Source organism: Oncorhynchus kisutch, unplaced genomic scaffold (assembly GCF_002021735.2).
Source record: "Oncorhynchus kisutch isolate 150728-3 unplaced genomic scaffold, Okis_V2 Okis06b-Okis10b_hom, whole genome shotgun sequence".
Taxonomy (NCBI): Eukaryota; Metazoa; Chordata; class Actinopteri; order Salmoniformes; family Salmonidae; genus Oncorhynchus; species Oncorhynchus kisutch.
Genome location: NW_022261983.1, coordinates 14,375,835 through 14,402,748, shown reverse-complemented (window position 1 = coordinate 14,402,748; position 26,914 = coordinate 14,375,835). Strand labels below are relative to the sequence as shown.

The 26,914-nt window shown below is 47.7% G+C and overlaps 1 pseudogene; it reads right to left on the bottom strand.

Moving 5' to 3' along the window:
• Positions 1-146: 146 nt before the first annotated feature.
• LOC109886643 (COP9 signalosome complex subunit 1-like) lies at positions 147-25,639 on the bottom strand (annotated as a pseudogene).
• Between the last annotated feature and the right edge of the window lie 1,275 nt (positions 25,640-26,914).

Below are 26,914 nucleotides of genomic sequence, written 5' to 3'. Positions count from 1 at the left end.
GGAGACTTCATCTAAACACCACCAAAGAAAGAGTAATTTAGTATGTATCTTTAGTAACAGCTTGTGTTTTTCCCTCCCAATGTGTAATCAGTGTTTGTCACCCGGTACAGAGCACATCTCTTTACAAAGAACCAGCCAGCAGTACCTCGTCTCTCCCAAAACATTCATTTTATTTTAACTTCATCTGAGTAACAAGGTGTTGTTGGGTCTCGTCAACAGACATCGTATTTTCATTGTGTTTGTTCTCGTCTTCTGTCCCGCCAGGAAACGTAGGACCTGGTAAAAAAGTAGAGCACCATAGGGAACAGGGGGCCGTTTGAGGGGGCCGGGGGGGTGTTTGAGGGGATGGGGGGGCCGTTTGAGGGGACGCAGGTTTTTTTTTTGCTAACGTTGGGGCCATGACATAGGCTGCTTCTCAAATGACACCATGTTGGCCAGACTCCAGCTTAGCAGTTGTAGCTTTGACTTGGCCAAAAGAAGGGCACTACCTGAGGCCTGTTGTGGACAGGCACCCCACACTCCCTCTGTTCACTCTTAGGCACCAGGTATCATCTGTGTACCAAATGGCACCCTATTCCCTACATAGCGCCCTACTTTTGACCAGGGCCCCATAGGGTAGTGCACTATATAGGGAGCAGAGTGCCAGACACAGCCAGCGATGGTGTCATGACGGGACGTCCCTGTCACATGGTGCTGCTCATCCTGGTTGTTTGGCTGTTGGCTGTTGATAGCTCCCCCAGGTTGCCTTCTCTAGGAGGGGACTGAGGGAGGAAGAGGGAAGGGAGAGAGGAGGAGAAGAGGGAAGGGAGGGAGAGAGGAGGAGAAGAGGGAAGGGAGGGAGAGAGGAGGGAGGGAGAGGAGGAGGGAGGGAGAGAGAGAGAAGAAGGAGGAGAGAGAGAGAGAGAGAGGAGGAGAAGAGGGAAGGGAGGGAGAGGAGGAGGAGAGAGAGAAGTGAACAAATGTAGACTTAACAGTGAAATGTTTAGAGAGGAGAGAGAGAGGTGGATCAATTGTCTCGAGGGGCACACAACAGTTGATTTCAAACAACGGACACAGTACTAAAACAATACATCACCTGATAAATTAAAAGCTCTGACAACATGTTCCAAATCAAAACACCAGGTGAACTGTCCAAGGTTTTCCATTGAGGGATATAGAGGAAGCAGCTTAATCCCCAGGGGTCCGGTTTCCCAGACATAGATTAAACCTAGTCCTGGAGTGAAGAATCTACATTGAGAATGCTTCTATTCAGGATTTAATGTGTGTCTAGGAAAGATCCATCTCAGTAGTCTAGACTGGGGCCGTGTGGTAACAGCTGTGGTCGACTGGGGCCGTGTGGTAACAGCTGTAGTCTAGACTGGGGCCGTGTGGTAACAGCTGTGGTCTAGACTGGGGCCGTGTGGTAACAGCTGTAGTCTAGACTGGGGCCGTGTGGTAACAGCTGTGGTCTAGACTGGGGCCGTGTGGTAACAGCTGTGATCTAGACTGGGGCCGTGTGGTAACAGCTGTAGTCTAGACTGGGGCCGTGTGGTAACAGCTGTGGTCTAGACTGGGGCCGTGTGGTAACAGCAGTAGTCTAGACTGGGGCCGTGTGGTAACAGCTGTAGTCTAGACTGGGGCCGTGTGGTAACAGCTGTGGTCTAGACTGGGGCCGTGTGGTAACAGCTGTGGTCTAGACTGGGGCCGTGTGGTAACAGCTGTGGTCTAGACTGGGGCCGTGTGGTAACAGCTGTAGTCTAGACTGGGGCCGTGTGGTAACAGCTGTAGTCTAGACTGGGGCCGTGTGGTAACAGCTGTAGTCTAGACTGGGGCCTTGTGGTAACAGCTGTTGTCTAGACTGGGGCCGTGTGGTAACAGCTGTAGTCTAGACTGGGGCCGTGTGGTAACAGCTGTAGTCTAGACTGGGGCCGTGTGGTAACAGCAGTAGTCTAGACTGGGGCCGTGTGGTAACAGCTGTAGTCTAGACTGGGGCCGTGTGGTAACAGCTGTAGTCTAGACTGGGGCCGTGTGGTAACAGCTGTAGTCTAGACTGGGGCCGTGTGGTAACAGCTGTTGTCTAGACTGGGGCCGTGTGGTAACAGCTGTAGTCTAGACTGGGGCCGTGTGGTAACAGCTGTAGTCTAGACTGGGGCCGTGTGGTAACAACTGTGGTCTAGACTGGGGCCGTGTGGTAACAGCAGTGGTCTAGACTGGGGCCGTGTGGTAACAGCTGTAGTCTAGACTGGGGCCGTGTGGTAACAACTGTGGTCTAGACTGGGGCCGTGTGGTAACTGCTGTGGTCTAGACTGGGGCCGTGTGGTAACTGCTGTGGTCTAGACTGGGGCCGTGTGGTAACTGCTGTGGTCTAGACTGTGGTCACCTTGACGTGTATCTGGTTGCGCAGCACAGCAGCTCTGAGGATCGTGGCTTTGGCTCGTCTCTGGAACTCCTTGCCCATGTGGACAGACTTCTCAAACGTATGGCCCCTCTGGTCCACGTCCCTCGCATACAGGATCTGACATCACACATACAGGAAGTTACTTACTCACACGGGAACTGGGGAGAGACTGGTGTGTACCTGTAGTGATAGTTGATGTGTAGAGAGACTGGTCTACGGCTAGTGTGTGTTACCTTGCTGTGAGAGTCTATACGTCTGTGTGTGTGTGTGTGTTACCTTGCTGTGCGAGTCTATACGTGTGTGTGTGTGTGTTACCTTGCTGTGCGAGTCTATACGCGTGTGTGTGTGTTACCTTGCTGTGCGAGTCTATACGTGTGTTACCTTGCTGTGCGAGTCTATACGCGTGTGTGTGTGTTACCTTGCTGTGCGAGTCTATACGTGTGTGTGTGTGTGTTACCTTGCTGTGTGTGTGTGTGTGTGTTACCTTGCTGTGAGAGTCTAAACGTGTGTGTGTGTGTTACCTTGCTGTGAGAGTCTGTGTGTGTGTTACCTTGCTGTGAGAGTCTATATGCGTGTGTTACCTTGCTGTGAGAGTCTACACGCGTGTGTGTGTTACCTTGCTGTGAGAGTCTATATGCGTGTGTTACTTTGCTGTGAGAGTCTATACGCGTGTGTGTGTTACCTTGCTGTGAGAGTCTATATGCGTGTGTGTGTTACCTTGCTGTGAGTCTATACGCGTGTGTGTGTTACCTTGCTGTGAGAGTCTATATGCGTGTGTTACCTTGCTGTGAGAGTCTATATGCGTGTGTTACCTTGCTGTGAGAGTCTATACGCGTGTGTGTGTTACCTTGCTGTGCGAGTCCATATGTGCGTGTGTGTGTGTGTGTGTGTTACCTTGCTGTGAGAGTCTATACGTGTGTGTGTGTGTGTTACCTTGTTGTGAGAGTCTATACGTGTGTGTGTGTGTGTGTGTTACCTTGCTGTGAGAGTCTATACGTGTGTGTGTGTGTTACCTTGCTGTGAGAGTCTATACGTGTGTGTGTGTGTGTGTGTTACCTTGCTGTGAGAGTCTATACGTGTGTGTGTGTGTGTGTGTTACCTTGCTGTGAGAGTCTATACGTGTGTGTGTGTGTTACCTTGCTGTGAGAGTCTATACGTGTGTGTGTGTGTTACCTTGCTGTGAGAGTCTATACGTGTGTGTGTGTGTGTGTGTTACCTTGCTGTGAGAGTCTATACGTGCGTTGATCAGTCCCTCCAGTATGAGCTGGGTCAGTTCATCCTCCAGAGATAACACTGTGGTGTTGAAGGACTGGGACATCTTAGTCATGTCTGCAGACACATAGGGGCTGAAGTACTGACACACACACACACACACACACCGGGTTAACAACTTGGGCTGAGGTACCGACTCAGGTTAACAACTTGGGCTGAGGTACTGACACACACACACACACACACCGGGTTAACAACTTGGGCTGAGGTACCGACTCAGGTTAACAACTTGGGCTGAAGTACTGACACACACACACACACACACACACACACCAGGTTTACAACTTGGGCTGAGGTACTGACTCAGGTTAACAACTTGGGCTGAAGTACTGACTCAGGTTAACAACTTGGGCTGAAGTACTGACTCAGGACACAGGTGATGTAGGGATATGAAGGAATCCAGGTGTAAAACACTGTTGTCATGGTGCCATGACGGTCTCACCTGTATAAGGGCTCTGTTTCTGATCTGTGTGTACAGTGTTCTAACGTGGGGGGCCAGGTACAGGTCCAATAGAAGGTTATCCTGCAGGAGAGAGAGGAAGGGCATTGGTGTTAGGTGCACATTCAAATCCCAGTTGTTTTTGAGCCATGGAGCGGCAGGTAGCCTAGTGGTTAGAGCAGGTAGCCTAGTGGTTAGAGCAGGTAGCCTAGTGGTTAGAGCAGGTAGCCTAGTGGTTAGAGCAGGTAGCCTAGTGGTTAGGGCAGGTAGCCTAGTGGTTAGGGCAGGTAGCCTAGTGGTTAGGGCAGGTAGCCTAGTGGTTAGGGCAGGTAGCCTAGTGGTTAGGGCAGGTAGCCTAGTGGTTAGAGCAGGTAGCCTAGTGGTTAGAGCAGGTAGCCTAGTGGTTAGAGCAGGTAGCCTAGTGGTTAGAGCAGGTAGCCTAGTGGTTAGAGCAGGTAGCCTAGTGGTTTAGAGGGGCGGCAGGTAGCCTAGTGGTTTAGAGGGGCGGCAGGTAGCCTAGTGGTTAGAGGGGCGGCAGGTAGCCTAGTGGTTAGAGCAGGTAGCCTAGTGGTTAGAGTAGGTAGCATAGTGGTTAGAGCAGGTAGCCTAGTGGTTTAGAGGGGCGGCAGGTAGCCTAGTGGTTAGAGCAGGTAGCCTAGTGGTTTAGAGGGGCGGCAGGTAGCCTAGTGGTTAGAGCAGGTAGCCTAGTGGTTAGAGCAGGTAGCCTAGTGGTTAGAGCAGGTAGCCTAGTGGTTAGAGCAGGTAGCCTAGTGGTTAGAGCAGGTAGCCTAGTGGTTAGAGCAGGTAGCCTAGTGGTTAGAGGGGCGGCAGGTGGGCCAGTAACCAAATGGTTGCTGGATCGAATCCCCGAGCTGACAAGGTAAAAATCTGTTGTCTGCCCCTGAAAAAGGCAGTTAATTAACCCACTGTTCCTAGACCGTCAATGTAATTAAGAATTTGTTATTAACTGACTTGCCTAGTTAACAAATAAAGGTTAAATGAAATTTTTAAAAACAACCCCAAGACTAATTCAATCAACATTACTGAGTGGAAATATAAATAGTTTCCCCATTTATATTTAGTAGTCAGCCTGTAACAGCCAGCTCTGTCTTCTCCATTATCATCTAGTCAGCCTGTAACAGCCAGCTCTGTCTTCTCCATTATCATCTAGTCAGCCTGTAACAGCCAGCTCTGTCTTCTCCATTATCATCTAGTCAGCCTGTAACAGCCAGCTCTGTCTTCTCCATTATCATCTAGTCAGACTGTAACAGCCAGCTCTGTCTTCTCCATTATCATCTAGTCAGCCTGTAACAGCCAGCTCTGTCTTCTCCATTATCATCTAGTCAGCCTGTAACAGCCAGCTCTGTCCTCTCCATTATCATCTAGTCAGCCTGTAACAGCCAGCTCTGTCTTCTCCATTATCATCTAGTCAGCCTGTAACAGCCAGCTCTGTCTTCTCCATTATCATCTAGTCAGCCTGTAACAGCCAGCTCTGTCTTCTCCATTATCATCTAGTCAGCCTGTAACAGCCAGCTCTGTCTTCTCCATTATCATCTAGTCAGACTGTAACAGCCAGCTCTGTCTTCTCCATTATCATCTAGTCAGCCTGTAACAGCCAGCTCTGTCTTCTCCATTATCATCTAGTCAGCCTGTAACAGCCAGCTCTGTCCTCTCCATTATCATCTAGTCAGCCTGTAACAGCCAGCTCTGTCTTCTCCATTATCATCTAGTCAGCCTGTAACAGCCAGCTCTGTCCTCTCCATTATCATCTAGTCAGCCTGTAACAGCCAGCTCTGTCTTCTCCATTATCATCTAGTCAGCCTGTAACAGCCAGCTCTGTCTTCTCCATTATCATCTAGTCAGCCTGTAACAGCCAGCTCTGTCTTCTCCATTATCATCTAGTCAGCCTGTAACAGCCAGCTCTGTCTTCTCCATTATCATCTAGTCAGCCTGTAACAGCCAGCTCTGTCTTCTCCATTATCATCTAGTCAGCCTGTAACAGCCAGCTCTGTCTTCTCCATTATCATCTAGTCAGCCTGTAACAGCCAGCTCTGTCTTCTCCATTATCATCTAGTCAGCCTGTAACAGCCAGCTCTGTCTTCTCCATTATCATCTAGTCAGCCTGTAACAGCCAGCTCTGTCCTCTCCATTATCATCTAGTCAGCCTGTAACAGCCAGCTCTGTCTTCTCCATTATCATCTAGTCAGCCTGTAACAGCCAGCTCTGTCTTCTCCATTATCATCTAGTCAGCCTGTAACAGCCAGCTCTGTCTTCTCCATTATCATCTAGTCAGCCTGTAACAGCCAGCTCTGTCTTCTCCATTATCATCTAGTCAGACTGTAACAGCCAGCTCTGTCTTCTCCATTATCATCTAGTCAGCCTGTAACAGCCAGCTCTGTCTTCTCCATTATCATCTAGTCAGCCTGTAACAGCCAGCTCTGTCTTCTCCATTATCATCTAGTCAGCCTGTAACAGCCAGCTCTGTCTTCTCCATTATCATCTAGTCAGCCTGTAACAGCCAGCTCTGTCTTCTCCATTATCATCTAGTCAGCCTGTAACAGCCAGCTCTGTCTTCTCCATTATCATCTAGTCAGCCTGTAACAGCCAGCTCTGTCTTCTCCATTATCATCTAGTCAGCCTGTAACAGCCAGCTCTGTCTTCTCCATTATCATCTAGTCAGCCTGTAACAGCCAGCTCTGTCTTCTCCATTATCATCTAGTCAGACTGTAACAGCCAGCTCTGTCTTCTCCATTATCATCTAGTCAGACTGTAACAGCCAGCTCTGTCTTCTCCATTATCATCTAGTCAGACTGTAACAGCCAGCTCTGTCTTCTCCATTATCATCTAGTCAGCCTGTAACAGCCAGCTCTGTCTTCTCCATTATCATCTAGTCAGCCTGTAACAGCCAGCTCTGTCTTCTCCATTATCATCTAGTCAGCCTGTAACAGCCAGCTCTGTCTTCTCCATTATCATCTAGTCAGCCTGTAACAGCCAGCTCTGTCTTCTCCATTATCATCTAGTCAGCCTGTAACAGCCAGCTCTGTCTTCTCCATTATCATCTAGTCAGCCTGTAACAGCCAGCTCTGTCTTCTCCATTATCATCTAGTCAGCCTGTAACAGCCAGCTCTGTCTTCTCCATTATCATCTAGTCAGACTGTAACAGCCAGCTCTGTCTTCTCCATTATCATCTAGTCAGACTGTAACAGCCAGCTCTGTCTTCTCCATTATCATCTAGTCAGACTGTAACAGCCAGCTCTGTCTTCTCCATTATCATCTAGTCAGACTGTAACAGCCAGCTCTGTCTTCTCCATTATCATCTAGTCAGACTGTAACAGCCAGCTCTGTCTTCTCCATTATCATCTAGTCAGACTGTAACAGCCAGCTCTGTCTTCTCCATTATCATCTAGTCAGACTGTAACAGCCAGCTCTGTCTTCTCCATTATCATCTAGTCAGACTGTAACAGCCAGCTCTGTCTTCTCCATTATCATCTAGTCAGCCTGTAACAGCCAGCTCTGTCTTCTCCATTATCATCTAGTCAGCCTGTAACAGCCAGCTCTGTCTTCTCCATTATCATCTAGTCAGCCTGTAACAGCCAGCTCTGTCTTCTCCATTATCATCTAGTCAGCCTGTAACAGCCAGCTCTGTCTTCTCCATTATCATCTAGTCAGCCTGTAACAGCCAGCTCTGTCTTCTCCATTATCATCTAGTCAGCCTGTAACAGCCAGCTCTGTCTTCTCCATTATCATCTAGTCAGCCTGTAACAGCCAGCTCTGTCTTCTCCATTATCATCTAGTCAGCCCTGTCAGCCTGTAACAGCCAGCTCTGTCTTCTCCATTATCATCTAGTCAGCCTGTAACAGCCAGCTCTGTCTTCTCCATTATCATCTAGTCAGCCTGTAACAGCCAGCTCTGTCTTCTCCATTATCATCTAGTCAGCCTGTAACAGCCAGCTCTGTCTTCTCCATTATCATCTAGTCAGCCTGTAACAGCCAGCTCTGTCTTCTCCATTATCATCTAGTCAGCCTGTAACAGCCAGCTCTGTCTTCTCCATTATCATCTAGTCAGCCTGTAACAGCCAGCTCTGTCTTCTCCATTATCATCTAGTCAGACTGTAACAGCCAGCTCTGTCTTCTCCATTATCATCTAGTCAGACTGTAACAGCCAGCTCTGTCTTCTCCATTATCATCTAGTCAGACTGTAACAGCCAGCTCTGTCTTCTCCATTATCATCTAGTCAGACTGTAACAGCCAGCTCTGTCTTCTCCATTATCATCTAGTCAGCCTGTAACAGCCAGCTCTGTCTTCTCCATTATCATCTAGTCAGCCTGTAACAGCCAGCTCTGTCTTCTCCATTATCATCTAGTCAGCCTGTAACAGCCAGCTCTGTCTTCTCCATTATCATCTAGTCAGACTGTAACAGCCAGCTCTGTCTTCTCCATTATCATCTAGTCAGCCTGTAACAGCCAGCTCTGTCTTCTCCATTATCATCTAGTCAGACTGTAACAGCCAGCTCTGTCTTCTCCATTATCATCTAGTCAGCCTGTAACAGCCAGCTCTGTCTTCTCCATTATCATCTAGTCAGCCTGTAACAGCCAGCTCTGTCTTCTCCATTATCATCTAGTCAGACTGTAACAGCCAGCTCTGTCTTCTCCATTATCATCTAGTCAGCCTGTAACAGCCAGCTCTGTCTTCTCCATTATCATCTAGTCAGCCTGTAACAGCCAGCTCTGTCCTCTCCATTATCATCTAGTCAGCCTGTAACAGCCAGCTCTGTCTTCTCCATTATCATCTAGTCAGCCTGTAACAGCCAGCTCTGTCTTCTCCATTATCATCTAGTCAGCCTGTAACAGCCAGCTCTGTCTTCTCCATTATCATCTAGTCAGACTGTAACAGCCAGCTCTGTCTTCTCCATTATCATCTAGTCAGCCTGTAACAGCCAGCTCTGTCTTCTCCATTATCATCTAGTCAGCCTGTAACAGCCAGCTCTGTCCTCTCCATTATCATCTAGTCAGCCTGTAACAGCCAGCTCTGTCTTCTCCATTATCATCTAGTCAGCCTGTAACAGCCAGCTCTGTCTTCTCCATTATCATCTAGTCAGCCTGTAACAGCCAGCTCTGTCTTCTCCATTATCATCTAGTCAGCCTGTAACAGCCAGCTCTGTCTTCTCCATTATCATCTAGTCAGCCTGTAACAGCCAGCTCTGTCTTCTCCATTATCATCTAGTCAGACTGTAACAGCCAGCTCTGTCTTCTCCATTATCATCTAGTCAGCCTGTAACAGCCAGCTCTGTCTTCTCCATTATCATCTAGTCAGCCTGTAACAGCCAGCTCTGTCCTCTCCATTATCATCTAGTCAGCCTGTAACAGCCAGCTCTGTCTTCTCCATTATCATCTAGTCAGCCTGTAACTGTCCACATTAAACTGTCTTCTCCATTATCATCTAGTCAGCCTGTAACTGTCCACATTAAACTGTTTTCTTCCTTACCTTCATCTCATCCAGTAGTTTCAGACAGGATGCGTACTTTGATTCGTAAAACTTGAAGATTATGTCACGCACCTGGGGCTCCAACTCTAAAACAACTTAAAGGAGCTAGAGAGAGAAGAGAAGAGACAGAGAGAGAGAGAGAGAGAGCAACAGGAAGAGAGAGAGCGACAGGAAGAGAGAGAGGGAGAAAGAGAGAGAGAGACACAGGGAGAAAGAGAGAGAGAGAGAGACAGGGAGAAAGAGAGACGGAGAAAGAGAGAGAGAGAGAGACAGGAAGAGAGAGAGGGAGAAAGAGAGAGAGAGACACAGGGAGAAAGAGAGACGGAGAAAGAGAGAGAGAGGGAGAAAGAGACAGGGAGAAAGAGAGACACAGGGAGAAAGAGACGGAGAAAGAGAGAGAGACAGGGAGAAAGAGAGAGACAGGGAGAAAGAGAGAGAGAGAGAGAGAGAGAGAGAGAGAAAGGGAGATGCTGACGTTTCAATATGTACTGAAATCTGTCATCACCCATCAAGCTGCTCCCCTTCATAACAGTTCTCATCAAGGCCTTCCACAATGAAGCTCTTCAATTAACATGGAGAGAACAATGAAGCTCTTCAATTAACATGGAGAGAACAATGAAGCTCTTCAATTAACATGGAGAGAACAATGAAGCTCTTCAATTAACTTGGAGAGAACAATGAAGCTCTTCAATTAACAACAGTTAGCATTTTCCTGAAGTGTACTTCTTAGGAGGGGACGACTAAGTGTGGTGCACACTGCGTAGGGAGCCTACCTGCTTGAGATGATGTTCTTCTGTAGTTCCTGTCTGTCGAAGGTGGCCAGGGCACACATCCCTCCATACACCGCTACATTACTGGGGGACAGGAGCTGGAGAGGGGGTCCACAACAGGTTACAACTCCTCAATCCTAAAACACTCCATGTACACAGCAACATCATGGCTCAGACCAGATATGGTAGAGTTGGGGGGGGCAGGGTCAGGTGAGTTGGGGGCGGGGGCGGGGTCAGGCGAGTTGGGGGCAGGGTCAGGCGAGTTGGGGGCAGGGGCAGGCGAGTTGGGGGCAGGGTCCTGTAAATTGGGGGCGGGGTCAAGTGAGTTGGGGGGCGGGTCAGGTGAGTTGGAAGCAGGGTCAGGTGAGTTGGAAGCAGGGTCAGGTGAGTTGGAAGCAGGGTCAGGTGAGTTGGAAGCAGGGTCAGGTGAGTTGGAAGCAGGGTCAGGTGAGTTGGAAGCAGGGTCAGGTGAGTTGGAAGCAGGGTCAGGTGAGTTGGAAGCAGGGTCAGGTGAGTTGGAAGCAGGGTCAGGTGAGTTGGAAGCAGGGTCAGGCGAGTTGGAAGCAGGGTCAGGCGAGTTGGAAGCAGGGTCAGGCGAGTTGGAAGCAGGGTCAGGCGAGTTGGGGGCGGGGTCAAGTGAGTTGGGGGCGGGGTCAAGTGAGTTGGGGTCAGCGATAGAGGGATATATTGATATCTGACCTCTGGGAAGTCGCAGTGGTCAAATGAAGCCTGGAGGAAGCACTTAGCGGCCGGTTTGTACTTTCTAGAGGCCAGCTCTGCCAAACCTGGAGGGGGTGGGGTCAAGAGAAACATTTGAAAGCGCAACTCACAATTTAAAAATAGGTTTTATTACCTATTATGACCTAAGACTTCAGTGGTCGTCCTAACAGTACAGTATAATGTCTTAGCTGTAGACTTCAGTGGTCCTCCTAACAGTACAGTATAATGTCTTAGCTGTAGACTTCAGTGGTCCTCCTAACAGTACAGTATGAGGTCTTAGCTGTGGTCCTCCTAACAGTACAATGTCTTAGCTGTAGACTTCAGTGGTCCTCCTAACAGTACAATGTCTTAGCTGTAGACTTCAGTGGTCCTCCTAACAGTACAATGTCTTAGCTGTAGACTTCAGTGGTCCTCTTAACAGTATGTCTTAGCTGTAGACTTCAGTGGTCCTCCTAACAGTACAATGTCTTAGCTGTAGACTTCAGTGGTCCTCCTGACAGTACAGTATAATGTCTTAGCTGTAGACTTCAGTGGTCTTCCTAACAGTACAATGTCTTAGCTGTAGACTTCAGTGGTCCTCCTAACAGTACAATGTCTTAGCTGTAGACTTCAGTGGTCTTCCTAACAGTACAATGTCTTAGCTGTAGACTTCAGTGGTCCTCCTAACAGTACAGTATAATGTCTTAGCTGTAGACTTCAGTGGTCCTCCTAACAGTACAGTATAATGTCTTAGCTGTAGACTTCAGTGGTCCTCCTAACAGTACAGTATAATGTCTTAGCTGTAGACTTCAGTGGTCCTCCTAACAGTACAGTATAATGTCTTAGCTGTAGACTTCAGTGGTCCTCCTAACAGTATAATGTCTTAGCTGTAGACTTCAGCGGTCCTCCTAACAGTATAATGTCTTAGCTGTAGACTTCAGTGGTCCTCCTAACAGTATAATGTCTTAGCTGTAGACTTCAGTGGTCGTCCTAACAGTACAGTATAATGTCTTAGCTGTAGACTTCAGTGGTCCTCCTGACAGTACAGTATAATGTCTTAGCTGTAGACTTCAGTGGTCCTCCTAACAGTACAGTATAATGTCTTAGCTGTAGACTTCAGTGGTCCTCCTAACAGTACAATGTCTTAGCTGTAGACTTCAGTGGTCTTCCTAACAGTACAATGTCTTAGCTGTAGACTTCAGTGGTCCTCCTAACAGTACAGTATAATGTCTTAGCTGTAGACTTCAGTGGTCCTCCTAACAGTACAGTATAATGTCTTAGCTGTAGACTTCAGTGGTCCTCCTAACAGTACAGTATAATGTCTTAGCTGTAGACTTCAGTGGTCCTCCTAACAGTACAGTATGAGGTCTTAGCTGTGGTCCTCCTAACAGTACAATGTCTTAGCTGTAGACTTCAGTGGTCCTCCTAACAGTACAATGTCTTAGCTGTAGACTTCAGTGGTCCTCCTAACAGTACAATGTCTTAGCTGTAGACTTCAGTGGTCCTCTTAACAGTATAATGTCTTAGCTGTAGACTTCAGTGGTCCTCCTAACAGTACAATGTCTTAGCTGTAGACTTCAGTGGTCCTCCTGACAGTACAGTATAATGTCTTAGCTGTAGACTTCAGTGGTCTTCCTAACAGTACAATGTCTTAGCTGTAGACTTCAGTGGTCCTCCTAACAGTATAATGTCTTAGCTGTAGACTTCAGTGGTCCTCCTAACAGTACAATGTCTTAGCTGTAGACTTCAGTGGTCTTCCTAACAGTACAATGTCTTAGCTGTAGACTTCAGTGGTCCTCCTAACAGTACAGTATAATGTCTTAGCTGTAGACTTCAGTGGTCCTCCTAACAGTACAGTATAATGTCTTAGCTGTAGACTTCAGTGGTCCTCCTAACAGTACAGTATAATGTCTTAGCTGTAGACTTCAGTGGTCCTCCTAACAGTACAGTATAATGTCTTAGCTGTAGACTTCAGTGGTCCTCCTAACAGTACAGTATGAGGTCTTAGCTGTAGACTTCAGTGGTCTTCCTAACAGTATAATGTCTTAGCTGTAGACTTCAGTGGTCCTCCTAACAGTACAGTATGAGGTCTTACCCGCAGCACATTTTAGTTTGGTGAGGACAGATTGGTTCTGACCGTCTCTCTCTCCTCGTTGCTAGAAGAACAAGCGGGAGGTAAGTCAGTGATTTTCTCTCAGTGTGAAGGCTATATTAGAGTCTACTATATACACACACACACACACACACACACAATTTAAAAAGGAGAACATCTATTGAACAAATTCTCATACTGCTTGATTTTACAAGTTTCTCTCACTAGGAAGGTACGATGGAAAGGTTATATTTCATGTCATTCAGTACTAACCTCAGCTATCTCTGGAGTGGATTCTGCCTTGCTGACGTAGCTAAGTACATGGGACCAGTTCTGGAGGTAAACGCTAACCTAGCGAGAGAGAGAGACACAGAGAGACAGACAGGAGAGAGAAATACACAGAGAGGGAGAGAGACAGAGGAGAGAAAAGGTTTGAGAAACCTTCCAAGGATGTTAGGTCAAGACAAGCCACGTTTATAGACTTGACCAAGTGAAGACACAACTTGACGATAAAAGTTGACATGAACATTCATAAACATTCATTTCGGAGGCACCGTGTTGATGATGTCATAGTACCTTGATGACATTCAGACACCATGTTGATGATGTCATAGTACCTTGATGACTTTCGGAGGCACCATGTTGATGATGTCATAGTACCTTGATGACATTCAGGCACCGTGTTGATGATGTCATAGTACCTTGATGACATTCCGGCACCGTGTTGATGATGTCATAGTACCTTGATGACATTCAGACACCGTGTTGATGATGTCATAGTACCTTGATGACGTTCAGACACCGTGTTGATGATGTCATAGTACCTTGATGACATTCAGGCACCGTGTTGATGATGTCATAGTACCTTGATGACATTCAGGCACCATGTTGATGATGTCATAGTACCTTGATGACATTCAGGCACCATGTTGATGATGTCATAGTACCTTGATGACATTCAGACACATGTTGATGATGTCATAGTACCTTGATGACATTCAGACACATGTTGATGATGTCATAGTACCTTGATGACATTCAGACACATGTTGATGATGTCATAGTACCTTGATGACATTCAGACACATGTTGATGATGTCATAGTACCTTGACGACATTGACACATGTTGATGATGTCATAGTACCTTGATGACATTCAGACACATGTTGATGATGTCATAGTACCTTGATGACGTTCAGACACGTTGATGATGTCATAGTACCTTGATGACGTTCAGACACATGTTGATGATGTCATAGTACCTTGACGTTCAGACACATGTTGATGATGTCATAGTACCTTGATGACGTTCAGACACATGTTGATGATGTCATAGTACCTTGATGACGTTCAGACACATGTTGATGACATGCTTGGCACTAGTGCAGTAGTCTCGGGCTCGGCTGTAACACTTCAGGGCGTTGCTGAGATCTCCACAGTCTAAATAGTGGTCCCCAAGGTCATCATGACCCCGCCTGAACAGACAGAGAGAGAGGGAGAGGGAGGAGAGAGAGGGGGAGGAGGAGAGAAGGGAGGAGAGAAGGGGAGGAGGAGGAGAGAGGGAGGAGGAGGGGGAGGAGGGGAGGTTGAGAGGGGGGGGGGAGGAGGAGACGGGGGAGGGAGGGCCTTTATTTAACCAGGTAGGCTAGTTGAGAACAAGTTCTCATTTGCAACTGCGACCTGGCCAAGATAAAGCAAAGCAAATCGACACATACAACACAGTTACACATGGAATAACCAAAACATAGTCAATAATACAGTAGAACAAAAGAAAACCAAAAGTCTATATACAGTGAGTGCAAATGAGGTAAGATTAGGAAAAAAATAGGCCATGGTGGCGAAGTAATTACAATATAGCAATTAAACACTGGAGTGATAGATGTGCAGAAGATGAATGTGCAGGTAGAGATACTGGGGTGCAAAGGAGCAAGATAAATAAATAAATACCAGTATGGGGATGAGGTAGATAGACAGGCTGTTTACAGATGGGCTATGTACAGGTGCAGTGATCTGTGAGCTGCTCTGACAGCTGGTGCTTAAAGCTAGTGAGGGAGATGTGAGTCTCCAGCTTCAGAGATTTTTGCAGTTGGTTCCAGTCATGGACAGCAGAGAACCGGAAGGAAAGACGACGTTCCCTCTCATGGAGCCGAAATCACTGGGTCTGTGTAAACCCAGCAGATGCCCTAGGTTCTAGCCATGCATGATGTCCGAGTTCCATCTCCACTGCTTGTGACACAGTCGAGTTCCATCTCCACTGCTTGTAAACACAGTGGAAATCCATCTCCACTGCTTGTAAACACAGTCGAGTTCCATCTCCACTGCTTGTGACACAGCCGAGTTCCATCTCCACTGCTTGTAAACACAGCCGAGCTCCATCTCCACTGCTTGTAAACACAGCCGAGCTCCATCTCCACTGCTTGTAAACACAGTCGAGCTCCATCTCCACTGCTTGTAAACACAGTCGAGTTCCATCTCCACTGCTTGTGACACAGTCGAGTTCCATCTCCACTGCTTGTGACACAGTCGAGTTCCATCTCCACTGCTTGTAACACAGTCGAGTTCCATCTCCACTGCTTGTAAACACAGTCGAGTTCCATCTCCACTGCTTGTAACACAGTCGAGTTCCATCTCCACTGCTTGTAAACACAGTCGAGTTCCATCTCCACTGCTTGTAACACAGTCGAGTTCCATCTCCACTGCTTGTAACACAGTCGAGTTCCATCTCCACTGCTTGTAAACACAGCCGAGTTCCATCTCCACCGCTTGTAAACACAGCCGAGTTCCATCTCCACTGCTTGTAAACACAGTCGAGTTCCATCTCCACTGCTTGTAAACACAGCCGAGTTCCATCTCCACTGCTTGTGACACAGTCGAGTTCCATCTCCACTGCTTGTGACCCACATGTAACACAGTCGAGTTCCATCTCCACTGCTTGTGACACAGTCGAGTTCCATCTCCACTGCTTGTGACACACATGTAACACAGTCGAGTTCCATCTCCACTGCTTGTAAACACAGCCGAGTTCCATCTCCACTGCTTGTGACCCACATGTAACACAGTCGAGTTCCATCTCCACTGCTTGTGACACAGTCGAGTTCCATCTCCACTGCTTGTAAACACAGTCGAGTTCCATCTCCACTGCTTGTGACACACATGTAATACAGTGAAAACAATGTCGACTTGAGTTTCCCCCCCGTAGCTAGTTACCTGATGCTCTCTTGATGGAGTTTCCCTTGTAGTTCTTGAGGTCAGTGTCCAGCTTCTCCAGTTTGAGAAGGGCCTTTTTCCTGGTGCTCTCTGCCCAGGCTGTGTCCAGGAGAGGGGCCTCCGCCGGCCCATCAGGCACCGCGTCAGGGACACCCTGCGCCTGTCTGGGAATAGACAGAGATGTTAGGGTCGTATGCACACTCCACTTCACTCTCACACACACACTCTTTTGTACCTTATATAGGCTCCGCTTCACTCTCACACACACACACACAACACTCTCTCTCTCTCACACACACACTTTTGTACCTTATATAGGCTCCACTTCACTCTCACACACACTACACTCTCTCTCTCACACACACACACACACACTTGTGTACCTTATATAGGCTCCACTTCACTCACACACACACACTACACTCTCTCTCACACACACACACACACACACACACACTTGTGTACCTTATATAGGCTCCACTTCACGCTCACACACACACACACACTACACTCTCTCACACACACACGTTTGTACCTTATATAGGCTCCACTTCACTCTCACACACTACACTCTCTCACACACACACTTTTGTACCTTATATAGGCTCCACTTCACGCTCACACACACTACTCTCTCTCTCTCACACACACTTGTGTACCTTTTATAGGCTCCACTTCACTCTCACACACACACACACACAACTCTCTCTCTCTCACACACACTTGTGTACCTTATATAGGCTCCACTTCACTCTCACACACACTACACTCTCTCTCACACACACTTTTGTACCTTATAGGCCCCGCTTCACACTCACACACACACACACACACACACACACACACTACACTCTCTCTCACACACACACACATACACTCTGTCTCCTCACCGCTTGGCGTCGCTGAGTCTGCGGTGGATCTCCTCGTACACGTCTACGTTGAAGGTCCTCTGGACGAAGGACAGGACCATCTTCAGGGCCTCGGCACGGAGCTGGGGACAATGTTGTGCTATGAACTGCAGTCTCTCAATACGCATCAGACCGCTGTAGCTGGATGCAAACTGCTCCAGGTCCTAGAGAGGGAGACCAGGAGAGATGAAAGACAGGGAGACCAGGAGAGACAGGGAGACCAGGAGAGAGGAAAGACAGGGAGACCAGGAGAGACAGGGAGACCAGGAGAGATGAAAGACCAGGAGAGATGAAAGACCAGGAGACCAGGAGAGACAGGGAGACCAGGAGAGACAGGGAGACCAGGAGAGATGAAAGACAGGGAGACCAGGAGAGAGGAAAGACAGGGAGACCAGGAGAGATGAAAGACAGGGAGACCAGGACAGATGAACGACAGGGAGACAAAAGAGAAAAACAGAGAAACAGAGAGCGAGAGGCAGTGAGATTGAGAGAAAAACAGAGCGAGAGAGACAGAGACAGAGGTTGAGAGAGTGAGAGAGAGAAAGAGACAAAACAGTGAAAAGATAACACATGATAGGAGTTGACCACCATGTGACAGACTGACTTCATTTAGTTCAGTGTTCAGCATAGAATATAGAAGAACTACAAAGCTAAGGAAGATACAGTCAGTAACGTCCCAGTGCTAGCTTAGTGCTATAGTAACGTACCAGGCTAGCTTAGTGCTATAGTAACGTACCAGTGCTAGCTTAGTGCTATAGTAACGTACCAGTGCTAGCTTAGTGCTATAGTAACATACCAGGCTAGCTTAGTGCTATAGTAATGTACCAGTGCTAGCTTAGTGCTATAGTAACGTACCAGTGCTAGCTTAGTGCTATAGTAACGTCCCGGGCTAGCTTAGTGCTATAGTAACGTACCAGGCTAGCTTAGTGCTATAGTAACGTACCAGTGCTAGCTTAGTGCTATAGTAACGTCCCAGGCTAGCTTAGTGCTATAGTAACGTACCAGTGCTAGCTTAGTGCTATAGTAACGTCCCAGGCTAGCTTAGTGCTATAGTAACGTACCAGTGCTAGCTTAGTGCTATAGTAACGTCCCAGGCTAGCTTAGTGCTATAGTAACGTACCAGTGCTAGCTTAGTGCTATAGTAACGTACCAGTGCTAGCCTAGTGCTATAGTAACGTACCAGTGCTAGCTTAGTGCTATAGTAACGTACCAGTGCTAGCTTAGTGCTATAGTAACGTACCAGTGCTAGCTTAGTGCTATAGTAACGTACCAGTGCTAGCTTAGTGCTATAGTAACGTCCCAGTGCTAGCTTAGTGCTATAGTAACGTCCCAGGCTAGCTTAGTGCTATAGTAACGTACCAGTGCTAGCTTAGTGCTATAGTAACGTACCAGTGCTAGCTTAGTGCTATAGTAACGTACCAGTGCTAGCTTAGTGCTATAGTAACGTACCAGGCTAGCTTAGTGCTATAGTAACGTACCAATGCTAGCTTAGTGCTATAGTAACGTACCAGTTCTAGCTTAGTGCTATAGTAACGTACCAGTGCTAGCTTAGTGCTATAGTAACGTACCAGTGCTAGCCTAGTGCTATAGTAACGTACCAGTGCTAGCTTAGTGCTATAGTAACGTACCAGTGCTAGCTTAGTGCTATAGTAACGTACCAGTGCTAGCTTAGTGCTATAGTAACGTCCCAGTGCTAGCTTAGTGCTATAGTAACGTCCCAGGCTAGCTTAGTGCTATAGTAACGTACCAGTGCTAGCTTAGTGCTATAGTAACGTACCAGTGCTAGCTTAGTGCTATAGTAACGTACCAGTGCTAGCTTAGTGCTATAGTAACGTACCAGGCTAGCTTAGTGCTATAGTAACGTACCAATGCTAGCTTAGTGCTATAGTAACGTACCAGTTCTAGCTTAGTGCTATAGTAACGTACCAGTGCTAGCTTAGTGCTATAGTAACGTACCAGTGCTAGCTTAGTGCTATAGTAACGTACCAGTGCTAGCTTAGTGCTATAGTAACGTACCAGTGCTAGCTTAGTGCTATAGTAACGTACCAGTGCTAGCTTAGCGCTATAGTAACGTACCAGTGCTAGCTTAGCGCTATAGTAACGTACCAGTGCTAGCCTAGTGCTATAGTAACGTACCAGTGCTAGCTTAGTGCTATAGTAACGTACCAGTGCTAGCTTAGTGCTATAGTAACGTACCAGTGCTAGCTTAGTGCTATAGTAACGTACCAGTGCTAGCTTAGTGCTATAGTAACGTACCAGTGCTAGCTTAAGTGCTATAGTAACGTACCAGTGCTAGCTTAGTGCTATAGTAACGTACCAGTGCTAGCTTGGTGCTATAGTAACGTACCAGTGCTAGCTTAGTGCTATAGTAACGTACCAGTGCTAGCTTAGTGCTATAGTAACGTACCAGTGCTAGCTTAGTGCTATAGTAACGTACCAGTGCTAGCTTAGTGCTATAGTAACGTACCAGTGCTAGCTTAGTGCTATAGTAACGTACCAGTGCTAGCTTAGTGCTATAGTAACGTACCAGTGCTAGCTTAGTGCTATAGTAACGTACCAGTGCTAGCTTAGTGCTATAGTAACGTACCAGTGCTAGCTTAGTGCTATAGTAACGTACCAGTGCTAGTTTAGTGCTATAGTAACGTACCAGTGCTAGTTTAGTGCTATAGTAACGTACCAGTGTGGGGTTTTCCACCACATAGTTGGTGTCTGGAGCATTCTGCTGGTCTTCCTGGGGGTCAGCATCGATCTGCATCGGCTCAACAGCCCCCTGGAGGAGAGAGAGGGAGGAGAGAGGAGAGAGTGAGCGTGGGAGATGGAGAGAGAGAGCGAGGGAGATGGAGAGAGAGAGCGAGGGAGATGGAGAGAGAGAGCGAGGGAGATGGAGAGAGAGAGCGAGGGAGATGGAGAGAGAGAGCGAGGGAGATGGAGAGAGAGAGCGAGGGAGATGGAGAGAGAGAGCGAGGGAGATGGAGAGAGAGAGCGAGGGAGATGGAGAGAGAGAGCGAGGGAGATGGAGAGAGAGAGCGAGGGAGATGGAGAGAGAGAGCGGGGGAGATGGAGAGAGAGAGCGGGGGAGATGGAGAGAGAGAGGGATGGAAGGGAGGGGGAGAGAGAAGGTGAGATGGAGAGGGAGCGAGCGGGGGAGAGAGAGAGAGACTTTTAGAGGTTAACCCACTAAGGTCAATGTCCGGGCACCTACTGAAATCGAATTAGCATTTTAAAAAAGCCCCATAGAAATCCATCCATTTAAGCTAGAGCGGTGTTTGTCAGACCAGGAGACATCCCAATCGGTCTTCTCACTTCTGTAGCGTCCGAACAGCCTACAAACGACTGACCCTTCAATGGAACGATGAGACCCTCACAAACATGACGGTGTTCTCCATTTTGATCTATGACCACGACAAGCTACTTGAGTCAGTACAGCCGATCTGCCAACTGTCTGTAGTGTCTGAACAGTTTGGCCTAGACACTAATATGACCCCCTAGACCCGCCGCCCCTCTAACCACTAGGCTACCCGCCGCCCCTCTAACCACTAGGCTACCTGCCGCCCCTCTAACCACTAGGCTACCTGCCGCCCTAATAGCAGTAAGGACAAAAATGATTTATCAAAAAAACGTGTTCGATTTTATTTTATACTTCAAGGGGTCTTAAAATTCCATACGAAATAGCAAAATGATCCTTGGTAATGACCTTAAAACAACTCCATATATCAGACTAGACTACCTGATCTAACCACTAGGCTACCTGTTCTAACCACTAGGCTACCTGTTCTAACCACTAGGCTACCTGCTCTAACCACTAGGCTACCTGCTCTAACCACTAGGCTACCTGATCTAACCACTAGGCTACCTGATCTAACCACTAGGCTACCTGTTCTAACCACTAGGCTACCTGCTCTAACCACTAGGCTACCTGATCTAACCACTAGGCTACCTGTTCTAACCACTAGGCTACCTGTTCTAACCACTAGGCTACCTGCTCTAACCACTAGGCTACCTGCTCTAACCACTAGGCTACCTGCTCTAACCACTAGGCTACCTAATCTAACCACTAGGCTACCTAATCTAACCACTAGGCTACCTAATCTAACCACTAGGCTACCTGATCTAACCACTAGGCTACCTGTTCTAACCACTAGGCTACCTGTTCTAACCACTAGGCTACCTGTTCTAACCACTAGGCTACCTGTTCTAACCACTAGGCTACCTGATCTAACCACTAGGCTACCTGCTCTAACCACTAGGCTACCTGTTCTAACCACTAGGCTACCTGTTCTAACCACTAGGCTACCTGCTCTAACCACTAGGCTACCTGCTCTAACCACTAGGCTACCTGCTCTAACCACTAGGCTACCTGATCTCTCTTATAGGGCAGACACTTCAGAACAAACTGTCTTTTGATTGTTTTGTGGGGGACTATCCATTGTTCCATGTAGTGAATGATATTCTGTGTTTGTATGGGCCAATTTTATAAAAACCTTTATTTAACTAGGAAAGTCAGTTAAGAACAAATTCTTATTTTCTATGATGGCCTGGGAACAGTGGGTTAACTGGTCTAGGAACAGTGGGTTAACTGGTCTAGGAACAGTGGGTTAACTGGTCTAGGAACAGTGGGTTAACTGCCTTGTTCAGGGGCAGAACAGATTTTTACCTAGCTCGGGGATTCGATCCAGCAACCTTTTGGTTACTGGCCCAACGCTCTAACCACTAGGCTACCTGCTCTAACCACTAGGCTACCTGCTCTAACCACTAGGCTACCTGCTCTAACCACTAGGCTACCCGCCGCACCTCTAAACACTAGGCTACCCGCCGCCCCTCTAAACACTAGGCTACCCGCCGCCCCTCTAAACACTAGGCTACCCGCCGCCCCTCTAAACACTAGGCTACCCGCCGCCCCTCTAAACACTAGGCTACCCGCCGCCCCTCTAAACACTAGGCTACCCGCCGCCCCTCTAAACACTAGGCTACCCGCCGCCCCTCTAAACACTAGGCTACCCGCCGCCCCTCTAAACACTAGGCTACCCGCCGCCCCTCTAAACACTAGGCTACCCGCCGCCCCTCTAACCACTAGGCTACCTGCCGCCCCTCTAACCACTAGGCTACCCGCCGCCCTCTAAACACTAGGCTACCCGCCGCCCCTCTAAACACTAGGCTACCCGCCGCCCCTCTAAACACTAGGCTACCCGCCGCCCCTCTAACCACTAGGCTACCTGCCGCCCCTCTAACCACTAGGCTACCTGCCGCCCTAATAGCAGTAAGGACAAAAATTATTTATCAAAAAAACACGTGTTCGATTTTATTTTATACTTCAAGGGGTCTTAAAATTCAATATGAAATAGCAAAATGATCCTTGGTAATGACCTTAAAACAACTCCATATATCAGAGCTTCGCTCTGTCTGCTCTGGTGGTCCTACCTCTGGGAGCAGGGAGCATGCTGAGAGGCTAGAGCTGAGGACGTAGTCCCCTGCAGTGAACGGTGACAGCTGATTGGGTCTGCTGCTGCTATGGGAGGTACAGGGAAGCTCTGAGGCCGAGGTCTGGGCCAAACTAGGCCTACTCTTGTCCCTGTCTCTGGCCATGTCCCTGTCTCTTTCGCTGTCCTGAGCCTGAGCTTGTTCTGCCCCTGCAGAAACCTCCAGCCCTGACACTGAGCTGTCCTGGAGGAGGGAGGGGAGGCGGGAGAGGGGGGAGATGGAGGGGAGGCGGGAGAGGGGGAGATGGAGGGAAGGAAGGGGGGGGTGGAGGGGAGGCAGGAGAGGGGGAGATGGAGGGGAGGCAGGAGAGGGGGAGATGGAAGGGAGGCGGGAGAAGGAGGGGAGGCAGGAGAGAGGGAGATGCAGGGAAGGAAGGGGGGGGATGGAGGGGAGGCAGGAGAGGGGGAGAAGCAGGGAAGGCGGGAGATGCAGGGAAGGCGGGAGAGGGGGGAGATGCAGGGAAGGAAGGGGGGTGGGGGGGTGGAGGGGAGGCGGGAGAGGGGGGAGATGCAGGGAAGGCGGGAGAGGGGGGAGATGCAGGGAAGGAAGGGGGGTGGGGGGGTGGAGGGAGAGGGGGAGATGCAGGGAAGGAAGGGGGGGGGGGGGGGGGGAAGAGTGATTTCTGTCCTTGATGACTTAAAGCACTTCGCATGATAAGTCATGTCAGTTAGCCAGAACTCTCACCACATTAGCTGGATGTTATTTGGGGTTGTGTATTGTAAGTAATCACCTACCTCCTCATGCCTTTTGCACACAATGTATATAGACTCTTTAAAAAAATTATACTGTGTTATTGACTTGTTTCCCACTCTTCTGGGAAGGCTTTCCACTAGATGTTGGAACATTGCTGCTATAACAGCCTCCACTCTTCTGGGAAGGCTTTCCACTAGATGTTGGAACATTGCTGCTATAACAGCCTCCACTCTTCTGGGAAGGCTTTCCACTAGATGTTGGAACATTGCTGCTATAACAGCCTCCACTCTTCTGGGAAGGCTTTCCACTAGATGTTGGAACATTGCTGCGGGGACTTGCTGTTTCTGTATGGACCTCGCTTGGTGCACGGGGGCATTGTCATGCTGAAACAGGAAAGGGCCTTCCCAAACTGTTGCCACAGAAAAATAATCTATACTGCGTAAACATTTCCCTTCACTGTAACTAAGGGGCCTAGCCCGAACCATAAAAAACAGCCCCAGACCATTATTCTTTATCCACCAAACTTTACAGTTGGCACTATGCTTTGGGACAGGTGACATTCTCCTTGCATCCACCAAACCCAGTTGGACGGCCAGAAGGTGAAGTGTGATTCATCACTCCAGAGAACACGTTTCCATTGCTCCAGATTCCAATGTATGTGAGCTTTACACTCAACAAAACATTTTAATGGGTTTCCATGGCCGAGCAGTCGCACACCAAGATCACAATGCCAAGCGTCACCATGGAAACCCATAGATTTTTTAAGAATGTAACCTTTATTTAACCAGGCAAGTCTGTTACGAACAAATTCTTATTTACAATGACAGCCTACACCAGCCAAACCCGAACGACGCTGGGCCAATTGTGCGCCGCCCTATGGGACTTGGCCGGTTGTGATACAGCCTGGAAACAAACCAGGGTCTGTAGTGACACCTCTAGCACCAAGATGCAGTGCCTTAGACCACTGCGCCACTCGAGAGCCCATGAAGCTTCCGACGAACAGTTCTTGTGCCGACGTTGCTTCCAGAGGCAGTTTGGAACTCAGTAGCGCTTCAGTGGTCCCAGTCTGTGATCTTGTGAGGCCTACCACTTCACGGCTGAGCAGTTGTTGCTCCTAGACATTTTGACTTCACAATATCAGCACTTACATTTGTCCAGGGCGAGCTCTAGCAGGGTAGAAATTTTACAAACGGACTTGTTGGAATAGTGGCATCTTGTGACGGTGCCATTTTGAAAGTCACTAATCTCTTCAGTACGGCCATTCTACTGCCAATGTTTGTCTATGGAGATTGCATGGATTTTATTTAATAGAGATTGCATGGCTGTGTGCTCGATTTTATACACCCGTCAGCAACGAGTGTGGCTGAAATAGCAGAATCCACTAATTTGAAGAGGTGTCCACATACTTTTGGTGATGTAGTGTATATTTGTTGCTGTACAAACAAGGTGGGTCACACATGTGAATTGGTGGAAGAAACAAGGTCTGAGACATTTAAGAAACATGGAAGTCCTGCTTCTTGCACAAAAGGGATGTCAATTAATGCGTTGTCTCTAAATGAACAGCGCCTAAACTGAACTGCAGGGGTTGGTGAAAGGTTTCAGGGTGATGGAAACAATTCTTAAATTGTCTCTATGGCAATCTTCTCTAGCTAACTACATGTTTATTTAGTTAGCTAAATGGCTTGCATTTTAGGTGGCTACGCTAACGTTTGACACAGATGTAGCTATGCTAGTAAGGAATTACTAACTGCAGTCAGGTTTCTTTTTAAATAAGCAAATTACAGTAACGACTCAACACGAGCCAAACTGTCTGTTTACATTTTCTATAACTAATTTAGCTACACCTGTTTGTTTGTTTTTTTAATCCGCCGACTAGTTAGCTATATCTATCAAACAAATTGAAGATTTATAATCTATAATAAACCTAGTTCAATATGCCCTAACGCTAAATTTATTAGCTAATAAGGACTAACTTGATGTTGAGACCCCAGCATAGCTTCTTAGGTAACATTAGCTAGCAAGATTAGCTTGTTAGCTAACTCTAGTTGAAAACACTTTGTTAGAGGACCAAATAGATCAACTCAATCTAAACAAAAAAATATAGTCATTCAAACGTGTTCCCGGTTATATAAACTGTTGAAAACAAGTTTTGAAAACACAAGTTTACCTGAAAGTTAAAGACCTGTACGGGCAGAGGCATCTCCTTCTCTGCCGACACAAACACAATAATCACATCCGGGGTATGGGAGTGCAACTTGTATCTAAATCCCCGTGGAGCAAAAGTCACTGCCTAAAATCAAAATATGACTAGCTGGAACAAACCCAACTTTGGCGCTGTTATGAAACATTTTAATACCCACAATCATACATGGTTATAACGCCTAGTATATTGGACTAGTATATAAAGCCTAGTATCCGCCGACTAGTTAGCTATACACCGGCATTCGGGAAGTATTCAGACCCCTACACTTTTTTCCACATTTTGTTACGTGACAGCCTTATTCCCTCAAAACCAAGAATTCCTGATTAGCCAGGGAAAATCCCATGTCTAGTTGACTGTGAGCATCTGAAATGTCACCCTAATCCCTATATACAGTGCATTCAGAAAGTATTCAAACCCATTGACTTTTTCTAATATTTTGTTATGTTATTCAGTTGATTGGACAGGATTTGGAAAGGAACACACCTGTCTATATAAGGTCCCACAGTTGACAGTGAATGCCAGAGCAAAAACCAAGCCATGAGGTCAAAGGAATTATTCGAGGCACAGATCTGGGGAAGGGTACCAAAACATTTCTTTAGCATTGAAGGTCCCCAAGAACACAGTGCCCTCCATCATTCTTAAATTGAAGAAGTTTGGAACCACTAAGACTCTTCCTAGAGCTGGCTGCCCGGCCAAACTGAGCAATCAGGGGAGAAGGGCCTTGGTCAGGGAGATGACCAAGAACCCAATGATCACTCTGACAGAGCTCCAGAGTTCCTCTGTGGAGATGGGAGAACCTTCTAGAAGAACAACCATCTCTGCAACACTCCACCAATCAGGCCATTATGGTAGAGTAGCCAGACAGAAGCCACTCCTCAGTAAAAGACAGTCTGCTTGGACTTTGTCATAAAGCTCCTAAAGGACTCTCAGACTGTGAGAAACAAGATACTCTGGTCTGTTGAAACTGAATGCCAAGCATCACGTCTGGAGGAAACCTGCCACCATCCCTACGGTGAAGCATGGTGGCAGCATCATGCTGTGGGGATGTTTTTCAGCGGAAGGGACTGGGAGACTAGTCAGGATCGAGGCAAAGATTAACAGCCCAAAGTACAGAGAGATCCTTGATAAAAAACCTGCTCCATAGAGCTCAGGACCTCTGACTGGGGTGAAGGTTCACCTTCTAACAGGACAACGACCCTAAGCACACAGCCAAGACAACACAGGAGTGGCTTCGGGACAAGTCTCTGAATGTTCTTGAGAGGCCCGGACTTGAACCCAATCGAATATCACTG